The following is a 13,521-nucleotide window of genomic DNA, read 5'->3' on the forward strand; positions in this document are numbered from 1 at the left end:
GATCCGTGTTGTAAACAGTGTGGAGGCGTAGGAGGAGAGGCAACGGGAGAGGATACAAACGAGGGCGCTCCTGGTATGGGAATGGTTGATGATATCGAAAACGGAGTTCTATTCAGTCAGATGTACGAAGCTCAGACGGTGCTGGCGCTCAGTTATGGCGCGAAGATCGCGGTCGGTCCCAGCGGTGTGTCCTCTCAGAGTAGAGGACACACCGCTGGGAATGACCGCGATCCTAGCCTCCTTGATTGACATCTCTCCTAAATCACCCACATTGCCATTTTGCAAGGTATATATTACAATAAGTTCTTATCTAGCCACAGGGGCCATTGTTTCCTTTAACAAAAGCAATGAATGGCAGGGGCCCTCGGAAAATCAGGGACCTCATCTCCCCATATATTCCAACAAGATGCCTTAGGTCTGCACAAGACCGTCTTATGAGAACCTCAAGAACTAAGAGATCAAGATGGGGAGGCAGATCGATCTCACACCTGGTCCCGAAGTTGTGGAACTCCGTGCTCCGGGAGCTGAGACTGCTCGAAGAGGAGCCCAGCTTCAGGAAGAAGCTTAGGGCATGGCTATTCCATACTGTATAAGCCCCAACTGTCCACCCTCTCTTACAGCACTCTCATCCAGCACTGGGAAGCCCTTGGGCAGACGAGCGCTTTACAAAAAAGCTAAACATAAACATCTCCACTACAAGCATGGAGAAGATGGTTCTTGCCTGCCAATGGGAGCTACACTGCTTGACTTATCTGCAACCAGGTGCTTGTGGCACCCAAAGAACCCCAGTACTGAGACTGTGAATGATAGAACCCTAACTTCCCCTCTCGTTGCTTTAATAGGGGGGCTCGCACCCCAACAGCGAGGTGATGCAGGGTCTAAGACTTAAGAGAAAAGGAGTTTCCAGGTCATGGGCTTCAGTTCTCGACATACTAGAGTGCGATGCATCAGAAAGGTCCCAAAAGACAAACACAAACCTTTGAATAGCCACAGAAGAGAAAGACTGTCTCCACAACAAGAGTCCAGTCTAAATATAATGCACAATGAGTTGTGTCCAGCAGTGAGGCTTGACTTCCTTCAAGCACCGTCTGGAGATGAGTTGGGGCGTCCTTAATGGAGCCCACTGTATGTTGTCGCCCTAGCTCACTGATGGGGTCAGGTTAGAGGAGGATGCCAAGAAGTGCTTTGCACTGGCAGCTGTGTGCAGCCAGTGGAGAAACCCTGGCTGGCCATGGAAAATTAGGAAAAGCTTTTGTTCCCATTCCTGCCTCTCTCACATTGGGTCTCCGAAGCGCAGTCTCGCAAAATCAATGACTGGCCATTTTAGTAGTAGGCATACTCTCGGTAGGAAAACCTGAAAGTGAAATGAAACATCTTCGTAATGAGCACTAATCTAATGCAGGAGTAAAAACCTGACATCTATTGTTGCAGTTCATTTAGAGGAAGCCAGACATAACATAACATTTAGGAAACATGACAATAAAATAAAATACATGCTTCACAAACAAAACGTACTGGGTGAAGGTATTGAAATGTTCACAGCCAAAGAATATAAAAGAAAATATGGAACGTCTTTCTTTTCTCTAAAAGAGATGTCAGGTAAATCAAAAGTAAAAAGAACAGTAAAAAAAAGTAGCAACAGTGGGACTTAGTCGCTGTTAGACAGGGAAGCAGAAGGTCTCGTGTCGTGAATGGTTCTGACACGGACAAAGACATGGCTTGGCAGTTTGGGCTGGACTGTTCCCATGAGGCACAGGGTCAAGACTGATTTGAATATATGACCATGTCTGAACTTGGGTGGCTTGGTGAGCAAAATAATGATGGATTAAACCCAGATCTGTGACTGGGGGTGAATGTTTTGCCATTGTGCAACATTCCGTTCATCATCTTGTGTGTTTTGCTGTTCACCCTATGTGGGATGGGTATGCCCAGACGTGGGTCCCGTGCTCACTAAGCCACTGGAGTCAAGCTATCCTGGCTGAAGACGGCTGATAGCCAGAAACCGGTCCTAGAATGCTTCATTCCGGTCCAGGGAAGACATGGCTTGGCAGTTCGGGCTGGACTGTTCCCATGAGGCACAGGGTCAAGGCTGATTTGCATATGATCATGTCTGAACTGGGGTGGCTTGGTGAGCAAAATAACGATGGATTAAACCCAGATCTGTGACTGGGGGTGAATGTAAATCCTGAGGCAGGTCCTGGGTAGCCTGGGCTCAGTGAATGACTTGTTGCTCTTCCTCCACAGATCACAACCCGCTTCTTCCTGGCTGCACTTTGCTTCAGAGCAACAGTCCTCTCACTTCACCATGGCCCCCTCGGGCATACAGGGGGAAAAAGCAGTGACACATGAAGCAACAAACCGTTCAGGTCACAGCTCTGGACGCAGCGATGGCCTGTTCATTTCACTGCTGTGCATAGGGCAACAGCCATCTTTTCATTTTGGCAATGGCCCTCTATCTTCACTATGCCCCCTGCCTTGCATACGGGGTTCACCACAGCACACACAGGAAGCCATCCTGATCGGAGTGCTGATTCAGATGGACCAGAATCTCACACTTAACTTCCTGGGATCCACTCGTCAGGATCCCGACTGGACCACAGTCCCTCCAGATGATCTCCTTCTCCTGACAGGGCCCACTGGTCTTGGGTTAGGCAACAGCCTCGAGGCTCTAGGGTGAATGTCCTAGATTCTCCTGGGTGATGTCTACTCAGCCAGCAGGGAGACTGCCAGACCTGCAATCCCTGTTCTGGTCACAACAGAGAGAAATCATGCTGAGGTTCTCGATGCTGAAGGCTGGCTTTAGCTTTATAAAGTTGAAATGCTCAAGCTCTCTTTATATGATTATTTTTCTGGCATATATAGATTGTAGTGTCCGAGTCTTTTTAAGTTTGCATTAAGGAAGTTGTCCACATTGAAGTGCCTACTCCTCTGTCTTACCCTTCCTCCTCAAAGCAGAGGAGTGTCTCCAAACTTGATAGCTGGAAGTCAACCTCACTAACAGATGTTTATCAAAAGGTTACAAAGGGTCCCAGCCCTAATGTTTATTATTCTCTTCTTGTGATGTGTCCAGGGCCCCCTGACCAGTGACCTCTTTCAGAATCAAAGGGCTTGTTTGAAGTGCACTGAAGAGCCGGGCTCTTCCTTCTTCCAGTGTGTGTCCCTCCCGGCTCTCAGGAACGCAGCAATCCACAAAACCGTTTGAGTGTCTCCTACCACTCGAACAGTCCCTTGGTCCCCCAAAAGGAACCCAGAGGCGTGCTGGTACTGTGCTGTTCACATGCACACAGACATACGCATGTATGCATCATATGCCCACAGGTTTCCATATATATCACCATTTCCCAGGCACACATATGTCTCAGCATGCTCATACAGACATGTGCTGTCTTCCATGTATGACAACACTTGCAGGTACCCATAGAATCCAGTACACTCACGCAAAGATAGGCACACTGTGGGGCGCTACATTCATCCTAATGAAGGCCAAGACTTAGTTAAGCACAGATCAGCGGCACAAGGCTGGGCCAGTAGACCCCACTAAAGTGGCACAGGTAAAAAGGCCTGTTCACGCTACTGACCATGATTACTTAAAACACGGTATGCTGCCACCACCACTCTTGTACCGCCTAACTCCTGATGAAGGCAGAAGCAACCCACCACACGAGGGTAGCGTTTTGGGTGCCACTCCCTGTCTAAGCCAGACCGCAGGCGATGACACAAGTTAGTGCAGCCAAGCACTATTGAATCGAGCATTTCTATTCAGGACTGATGCCGCCCCCCCTGAGGGACATCCTTTACGCTGGAATTAAACACCACATCGTGTTAGGGCTTTCACTTTATGAGCAATCTTTACTCCCTGAGCTTATCTGACGTGTGCAGATCCTCTAACGGCTTCCACCCAGCAAGGGACGCCTCAGTGAGTCACCCCACTTTTTGGGCTGTCAACACTCCCACTTGTCCTGAAGAAGAACCATCTTGACATTCTAATAACGTTCTGTCAGGGTCGAAACGTCGATGAATATATATGGTTCAGATCAATCAAATCTCTGGTTGTTAAATCAATAAGCTAATCTGCTGTCTACCAGAGTTATTACCTACTGTCATTCTGACTGTATTCTAGATCCCAGTGTAACAAATTGTACATACTATCACCTTGTATATATGCACTACACCACTATCACTAAGCACTTAATGTCCCCATATCACATGACATGACTAAAAGCCCGAAACCGGTCCTTGGATGCTTGTTTCCAGTCCAGGGAGGACCTGGCTTGGCAGTTCGGGCTGGACTGTTCCCATGGGGCACAGGGTCAAGACTGATTTGCATATGGCTGGGTTCAAACTGGAAAGGCATGGTGAGCAAAAAAACGATGGATTTAGGCCCAGATCTCTGTACTGGGGTGAATGTATGACATTGTTCTGCATTCTGTCCATCACCTGTTGTTTTTGCTTTTGTCACCCCGAGTGGGATGGGTATGCTCAGACGTGAGTCCCGTGCTCTCCATGCCACTGGAATCAAGCTATCCAGGCTGATGAGGGCTGAAAGCCCGAAACCGGTCCTTGGATGCTTGTTTCCTGTCCAGGGAGGACCTGGCTTGGCAGTTCGGGCTGGACTGTTCCCATGGGGCACTGGGTCAAGACTGCTTTGCATATGGCTGGGTTCAAACTGGAAAGGCATGGTGAGCAAAAAAACGATGGATTTAGGCCCAGATCTCTGTACTGGGGTGAATGTATGACATTGTTCTGCATTCTGTCCATCAACTGTTGTTTTTGCTTTTGTCACCCCGAGTGGGACGAGTATGCTCAGACGTGAGTCCCGTGCTCTCCATGCCACTGGAATCAAGCTATCCAGGCTGATGAGGCCTGAAAGCCCGAAACCGGTCCTTGGATGCTTGTTTCCAGTCCAGGGAGGACCTGGCTTGGCAGTTCGGGCTGGACTGTTCCCATGGGGCCCAGGGTCAAGACTGATTTGCATATGGCTTGGTTCAAACTGGAAAGGCATGGTGAGCAAAAAAACGATGGATTTAGGCCCAGATCTCTGTACTGGGGTGAATGTATGACATTATTCTGCATTCTGTCCATTACCTGTTGTTTTTGCTTTTGTCACCCCGAGTGGGACGGGTATGCTCGAACGTGAGTCCTGTGCTCTCCATGCCACTGGAATGAAGCTATCCAGGCTAATGAGGGTTGAAAGCCCGAAACCGGTCCTTGGATGCTTGTTTCCAGTCCAGGGAGGACCTGGCTTGGCAGTTCGGGCTGGACTGTTCCCATGGGGCACAGGGTCAAGACTGATTTGCATATGGCTGGGTTCAAACTGGAAAGGCATGGTGAGCAAAAAACGATGGATTTAGGCCCAGATCTCTGTACTGGGGTGAATGTATGACATTGTTCTGCATTCTGTCCATCACCTGTTGTTTTTGCTTTTGACAAGTAAGGTCATGGCGCACATGCATGACCCATGCTCGCCAATAACCAAAAACCGTTACCAAGGATCCAGATATCACCAAATCTGGGGCACGCATGGCAGGGGTACACATACATTAGCATGCAAGGGAGTTTTTCGACCCAACAATTTGATTAATAGGAGTGGATATGCTCCTAGTCGCAGGTTAGCGTCATCAGCGTATGAATGACTCCAGTGTTGTAAGATGCAAAGCTCTGGGCTAAGGAGGATGTAGATTGTGAATGAGCTGCAGGAGGGCGCTGATGTAAAAGATTTAGCAGCCATGCCAAGTGCCTTTATATTTATCCTGATGTTGAGTTGCTTCTCCCAGAAATGTTTTCTAACATAGGTGCCTCCAAACAGCAGTGGCACCTGCCCTCCAAAAACTGTAAAGTTACCGCACAGAAAGCTCCGCCTGCTCACTTCCAGGGGCTAAACGTGAGATTGTACATGCCGTGGGCATTGTACATTATCTCCTGTCCTGCCTGGCATCCTAGTTCCCTTCATTATGAATTGCTGACTTCATTTCCGTGAAGCGCCCACTTCTCTAGATGGAATGAACGTTGTTTTATTGTTACTATGAATTAGTTTCCATTTCTTCCGCCTTGATTTAGATATTACAGTACAAAGCAGGCCGCATTATTCTCCAGTAGATACCCCTATCACTGGCATCTCTGGGATGCTGGGATTGCCGCCACCGTGGGCGTGGGAGAGTGGCTGCAGCAGGGTCCCATGGCTCCATCTTTTCATTTTATTCCACTGCCCTTCCCTCTCTGCTTTTGTTTTTGCCTTCTCTATAGTCTGCGCGGGCGCAGGCAGTTCACATCACGTTGTACCCACAGACCTTCCTAGCTCACACACATTCAGGAGTCTCACACACTCACTCTGTGATGTCACTGTTTTTTTAGTACACCACCCCAATGGTCAGCTTCCAATGCAAATTTAAGTAATCAATCAGTTTCCAATGCAACATTACCCCCTTCCCCCATGGTATTGGCCCACATGCTTTCGCTTTGTCCTTCTTCTATGTTCCAATGGACATTTTCAAGGAGTCAGACACCGGCTGTCTTGCTTTCACCTGCATGGCAAACCAGTTTCTGCCTGCTGGAACATATGGGCATGTCACACATTAAAAAGTATTTATTTATTGAGTAAACTGTCTCAGTTTAAAAGCCATGCAATGTAAATGATGAAAAAGCTTTGACCTCATGATTATAACAAACTCAAAATAATAAATCCACAATTTCGGGGTTACAAATGGACTTCTCTGTACAACTATACATCATTAGAATCCTGTCAGCAGAATGTAAATCATTTACAGAAAGTCAATTCTTAATGTTCTAATCTTTCACAATGTAAGTAGTTCCAGTTAAGGGAATGCAACGTGAATCAGTCCTTTCCCACAAATCCATTGCCTCCTTGCACAGCCTGCTTCACAAAGGTAAACTGACACTTTTGTGTAAGTTTAAGTTTCTTTTGGGATTCACAAACACAGAGTTAATAGTAGGTTTAGGACTGTGGAGACTCCGCACTCGTAGCGGAGAACTCTGCACATAAAAAAGGTCATTTATGTGCGCAGATATACTATCTTTTTACAAAAGGGTACCTTTACCTTTGTGAATCAGGTCGATTGTGCTTAAGGAACAGGAAAAAGAAAAACTGTTTCTTAAAGAAAGAGTTTTGGTACAAAGTAACACAAAGTGCCTCAACGAATCACGTCCACCCAAAGTGCATGTTCAAAGGCAAAATTTTTTTAAACTTGTTTTTATTGCAATTTTTCAAAGATAAACAGAAGCCATAATGCGCACAATGCACAGTATATTGACAAAATATTGACATGCAAAATAACATGTAGAGGGGCAGTGACTAAAAGGACGTCAAATAAAAAAAAATTAAAAAGGAGAAAGAACGGAAAAAACAACAACAGTGCAGGTACATACAATAGGGAATCTTGACGAATCAATTGGCTATAATCGGCTAGCTGCTTCAGCAATTATTTTTTCAATGGGAGACACATCAGTCAGTAAGCTCAGGATGGAGCATCAAGTAAGAGCGAAGTGGCTTCCAAATATTTTTGGGTCGGGAGGCGGGAGGCAGAAGAGACGTACATGTCACTGGTGGTGTTGCAACACATCAAGTCTCTCAACCAGGCTTTCACCATTGGTGGCGTAACTCCACCCCAATGCAGGGAGACCTATCACTTGGCAAACAACAGTGCAATTGCAGTAAAGCGTCTAGTCCCAACACTCAAAGGGAGGACATACCCTAGCAGGGCCATCAATGGCGAGGGCGTAAGTTCGGTCTCGACCATTAGTTCCAAATGTCCAAACACCGCCTCCCAAAACAGCAGGACAGCAGGGCAATTCCACACTAAATGAATAAAATCAGCATGCACCATTGCGCATCTCTGACAACTGTCCGGTTTAGTGTGATCCATCTTTGCAAGCAGCATGGGGGTGACATAAGCTCTATGTATATATTTAAAATAAATGTAGAGGCTCATGCTTGTAATTATTGGATACATAACTAGTCTGCTCACAGCAATAGGCCCACATCTTGTCTGTCAAAGGGTGTGCCAGATCCCCCTCCCATGCTGCCCTCACCCCTCCGCCCACTGCCGGTCAAAGTGTCTGTGCAAGATGTTATAGTCTGGAAACAAGATGTGAGCTATCGGATGATGTAATTATTGTGTTTGGGGATAGAAACTCTGAGGGCTCCACTGCCAAGAGGCCCAGTGCCGCAACCAGTGAAACTCGCGTTCTGTGCACCAGAAAACGGTCTAGTGTGGACATGTCACGGTCCTCTTTCAGGTCTGTTACCAAGCACATTTATCCGTCTCTGAACATGTCACCTACGAATTGGAGCCAACAGCGAGTAGGCACGTGTTGTGTTAGAGCCTCAGTGGTATTTGACAGCCACGGGTTATCCAGAATTGGAGATGCGGTGTGTATAAGTAGTCAGACTTTAGATATTTGTGGAGACGTCCTAAGGCCCAGCCTGTAGTTTGCAATGTATGAATCTCAGCCGGAGTCCTCATGAGCCCGAGCTGGAGGATAGCGGAAAGGGGATAAGGGCGGGCCTGAGTGTATTCGGGTTTTAGAAATTGTAATCACGCATCTGGGTGTTACCAAAAATAAGCATAATGTGTCTGTGCCACCAAATAATATAGATAACAGTCGGGCACTCCGAAACCGCTCCGCACAAAAGGCTGAGTGAGTGTCTGCCATCCCACCCGGGCATGTCCCTCCACCCAGACCATCCGCGTAAGCATGCCCCGAAGAGTGTTAAAAAAGGTGACCGTGAGTGGAGTTGGAATGTTTAAGAACAGGTATAAAAACCGGGGTAGAACTACCGTCTTAATGATCGCAATTCGGCCAGCCATTGACAGTGGGAGCTCTATCCAGCAATTTATCTGTCCCCCAAGGCGGTCTATGCCCGGCCTGTAATTAAGTCGGATGACCTCCGAAACCGTGCGGTGCAAAACCACACCAATGTATCTGGGGGGCTTGTCGCACAAGGGAAGTCCAGTGCGAATGGGAGGGTGGAGTCTGTTAAGGGGAAAACCTCAGACTTGATCAAGTTAAAGGCGAGTCCATAAAATACACCAAACCGCACCACCTCACGTATGATCGGAGAGAGTTTTGTGGCTGGTTCTCTAACGAATAAGAGCATATCATTCCCGTATTAGGAAGCCAGGAGAGGGCCCTAGTGGAACCCAATCCCTCACTGGAGGTGGCGCTCCTGGATATGTTGTACCAGCGGGTCCATCGCTATGATGAATAGTAGGGGCGAGAGCAGACATCCCTGCCTGGTGTCGTGCGATAACAAGAATTTATCCGAGAGCACCCCATTAATTCTAAGCTGCATGACAGGGTTAATGTATGATAAGTGAATAAAGGAATGGAAGTTTTGTGGGAAGCCAAGCTTAGTGAGCTTTGCCTGAAGAAAATCCCACTCCAAGGAGTCAAACTTTTTTTCAGCGTCAAGCAGTATCATGGCAGTGGGTAGATCGGGATCTATCTGATTAATAACAGCGAATAGAGTACGTAAATTTACTGAGGTCGAGCGGTTCGGAACAAAGCCCGACTGAAGGGGAGAGATGATCTGGCCTATTAAAAGTGATATATGTGAGAACCTTTGCCAATATTTTGTAGTCTTGATTAAAGAGTGATAGAGGCCTATATGAGACACATCTATTGGGTGGCTTGCCCTGTTTGAGAAGTAGTCTTACAATTGCCTCTTGCATGGTAGAGGGTAGTTTGCCCGAATCCAACACCTCCGCATAGACCTCCAAAAGATGTGGGACCAATAGTGGTTTATAAGTTTTAGAGAACATGCCGGTAAGGTCATCCGTGCCAGGGGTTTGGGAGCCATCCAGACCATCGATGGCTTCTACAATCGCATGTAAATGTAAATTGATACTTGTATAGCGCACTACTCACCCGCAAGGGTCTCAAGGCGCTTGTATGAATACCGCTGTGGAACCCATCCTGGCTTTCCCTGTGAGGTGTCCACTCCTGGGCACCCCCAAGGTGGAGGCCAGGCATCCTTAGCGTTGTGGGGGCCGTTGTGGAGATTAAGCAAGCTATTGCCCAGAGTTGCAGAGTGGGACTCCATGATTGGAATAGGCACCGAGGCGAGAATTATCAGGTCCGTGGAATTTTTGAGCTCAAGACCCGCCGAGGCGGGGAATTGAACCCTGGTCCCGGGCTAGACCCCTGCATCAGGGTCTGCCGCTCTAACCATTGAGCCACACTTCTCCACGCATCCGCGCCAATTGGCGAAGTCAAAAACTGTTGTTGACCCCTCTCAAGCCATACCATTGCTATTTCCTGGAAATAACCAGAGAGGGCTGCACCAGTCATTGGGGAACATGTAGTATATAGTCGGGTGTAGTAGGACAGGAAGGTATAGAGAATATCAGTGCTGCGCTTGACACAGGTACCATCCGCAGTTTGGAGTTGTATGATATATGTGGTATGCTGTCAAGGGGTGAGCAGATGGGCTAGAGTGCGTTCCAGCCTCTCTTCCTCCCAATATACACCTAAAGCTCCTGAAAGTCACCCAAGAGCTTCGCATGTTGATGCAATGGCCAGGAGATAATGCATGCCAGCGTCTGGGCATCTGTCAGTTTTTCTCACGTCTCTGCAGAAACACCATGCAAATGATGAGAGATCCTCATCCTCCCCCCCGGTCACCAACCGTACCCAACCAAATCTAATTACCAAATAAGAACCTGGGGAAGAAGGGAGAAAACAAGGAGGGAAAAAACAAGGTCCCACCCTGCATCACACTCAAGGACGGAATACAGACAGCCAAAAAAGGTCTCGTTCAAGAAAAAGGACAGATAAGGAGGTAAGTATGCTCAGTATTGCTACCCCTAATGTGAGTATATCTATGCATGTTTCATATGTGTATATAAGTTATATATCAACCTGATTTGCTCCCTTCTGGTAATTGGTGTTAGGGAAAGGATGTTGTGTGTCTAGAATGAAGAAAGGTAGAGGCAATAAAGTTATTTAAATCATGAAGAATAATAAGGAATACGTATATGCAGGAGAACATTATACAGAAAGCTCACCTAAAAACATATAGTGGCTAACATTTATCTAGGATCCAATATAAGGTATTCTTTGACTATTACTAAAGCGTTTTTGTATACTCCGCCTTAGCTTCAGGGGAGCCTAACTAGGGGCCATATTATCCAGAAAGGGTGATACATTATCGCCACTTTTATCGGCAGGATCCCCGCCACCAGCAATAATCATCCCTTGGGGTCCACAATCACTGTCTGAGTCGCAAAAGGGAGTGCTTTGTGAATCAGCACACAAACTCCATGGGAGTAGGTGCTATAACTAGCAAAGAGTCTGTTGCTACCCCAGGTAGCGGCAAACCGGTTGTCCGAGTTCCGGGCATAATGGGTCTCCTGCAGTAGAGCAATGTGTATTTTGTGCTTTGCCAAATAGGCCAGTACCTGTCGTCCCTTGCAGGGGTTCAACAGACCTCTCACATTCCATGTCATGCATCTAAGCTCCAACCCCCCCACTCCCCTCTCTAGAGCCCTTCACAGTGGATGTGACAGTATGTGGTCTGGCACGTCTCTGTGTTTGGGTCTGAACAGCTCGCCAGTGGATATAATAGTGACCAGCAAAATACAAACTAATTCAAACTCATCCAACCAGAGATCCCAACCCACCACCCCCCTCCCACATTAGATAGACACCCATTCTGTATCCGGTGAATCCCAATGCATCCCAACTTAAGAAAGGAAAGAAATTGCAAAGAGTAGGGGATCTCCCAGGGGGGCAGCAACGCCCCGAGTGGGCCACTTAGTATAATAACAATGGTTCGTAAATTTATATGTAACTGCGTTCATATAGGACTAGGACAGTAGCTGTATAATCAATAATAAAAAAGAAAAAGGTATCTTGTTACTTCGTCCTTGAAATGTTCATGGATCCGTGCCCAGTGAGTAAGCCCTGTATGCCTGAAAATCAGTCTTCTGACATTCAAATAATAGCAAGCAGCGAATAATCATTTCCCAGGGGAAGAGCCTCTATTCGATTTATGGCGTTTCCAAAAGTCAACCGCGTCCGCATGTGTATCAAAGATGGAGGCTTTTCCATTAATCTGGAAACGAAGGCAAGCAGGGTATAACATGGCATAACAAATGTTTTCACCTTTCAAAGTTCGCTTGATGTCCTGGAATTTGCGCCTGGCTTCCTGTACTACTGGTGTAAAGTCCGGGTAAAGTGACAGCGCTATCCCCTAAAACTGCAGATTTTCTACCTCTCTGGCCTCACGCAAGGCAACGTAGTGGTCGCGATAATTGAGCAATCGCTTTGATAAGGCGTGGAGGAGCGCCAGGGACCAATCTGGGGGCCAGAGATCTGTGGGCCCATTCCACAGCAAATGTTGTGGAGAAACAGTCTCTGCCAAATAGTTCAGTCAACAATCGCTCCATGTATACCTCCATGGGACATGTGTTGGTAGTCTCAGCTACTCTAGCTCTCCGGAGATTGTTGTGCACGACCTTGCATCCAAATCTTCTGCCTTTGCCGCCGTTATTTTGAGGAGGCACTCTGCATGATCCAGGCACTTGGCCGTTGCTGTTTGTGCAGCCTCAACATCCGAAATGCGCCTCTCAGAAGTGTTGATGCGGGCCTCATGTTGCTCCAATCGGCCATGCATGGTGTCAATACGAGCACCCAGGTCGTCTCGTCAAAGCGCGCATCGCTGGCCTTGAAGCCTGCTCGTAATTCCGTCATTATGGCAGCAGTGCCCTCCAATGCAGGTTGTTCAGAGTCTGGGGGTTTAGCGCGATCTGGCTGCTCTCCTCATGAGGCATCGTCTCCACCCTCCTGTCTGGGGGTCTTAGCAGTCTGAAAGGAAAGCTACTACTGCTGTTGAATGGAGAGACGCTCAAGCGTGTAAGACGCAGTGAAAGAAAAAACCCTATCTGACGGGAGGCGAAAGTGCCGTAACACAACCAGTATAAGGCCTAGGAGGGGGCACCAAATATACCGTACTCGCTGTGACCCGGCTACAGCAGGACTGGGCCAGTCACAATGCTATTGTTTTATTAGGCTCACAGCTTCTCACCACCCCATCACGCAAAGGCTGGAAAAACTGATGAGATCGAAGCCTGCGGAAGCGTAGCTCAGCGCCACCATCACCGCCGTCCCCCCCAGGAGTCAGCTGCATAAGTCTGCCATCGGGAAAGCCCCCTCATTAGGCCTGCCACTTGCGGGGTACCGGCATCTTCATTGCAAGCATAGTAGGTAGAGTGAGGCGCCCCAGTCATCCAAGGGGCTTGTATCAGCTAACACGACTCACCGCCACCGATCTTTTTGCCGCTCTGTCTCTCTGGGCCTCCGAGCCCCGGCCTCGATTTTTCCACCAGCCACACTCCACTGCGGCGGCCCTGCCCTCAGACCCGTTCATGACCCTTGTTGTCGCGGGGCCTCAAAGGACAGTGTCAGGCCGCTGCCGCGGTAGCGTCATGCTTGGGGTCAGGAGCATTTTCACTGGTCCCGCCACACTCTACCCCCGCCTCAAGGTCTCAGGTGGCTGCGGCA

The sequence above is a fragment of the Lissotriton helveticus genome, chromosome 3_1 (genome assembly GCF_964261635.1).
Source record: "Lissotriton helveticus chromosome 3_1, aLisHel1.1, whole genome shotgun sequence".
Taxonomy (NCBI): Eukaryota; Metazoa; Chordata; class Amphibia; order Caudata; family Salamandridae; genus Lissotriton; species Lissotriton helveticus.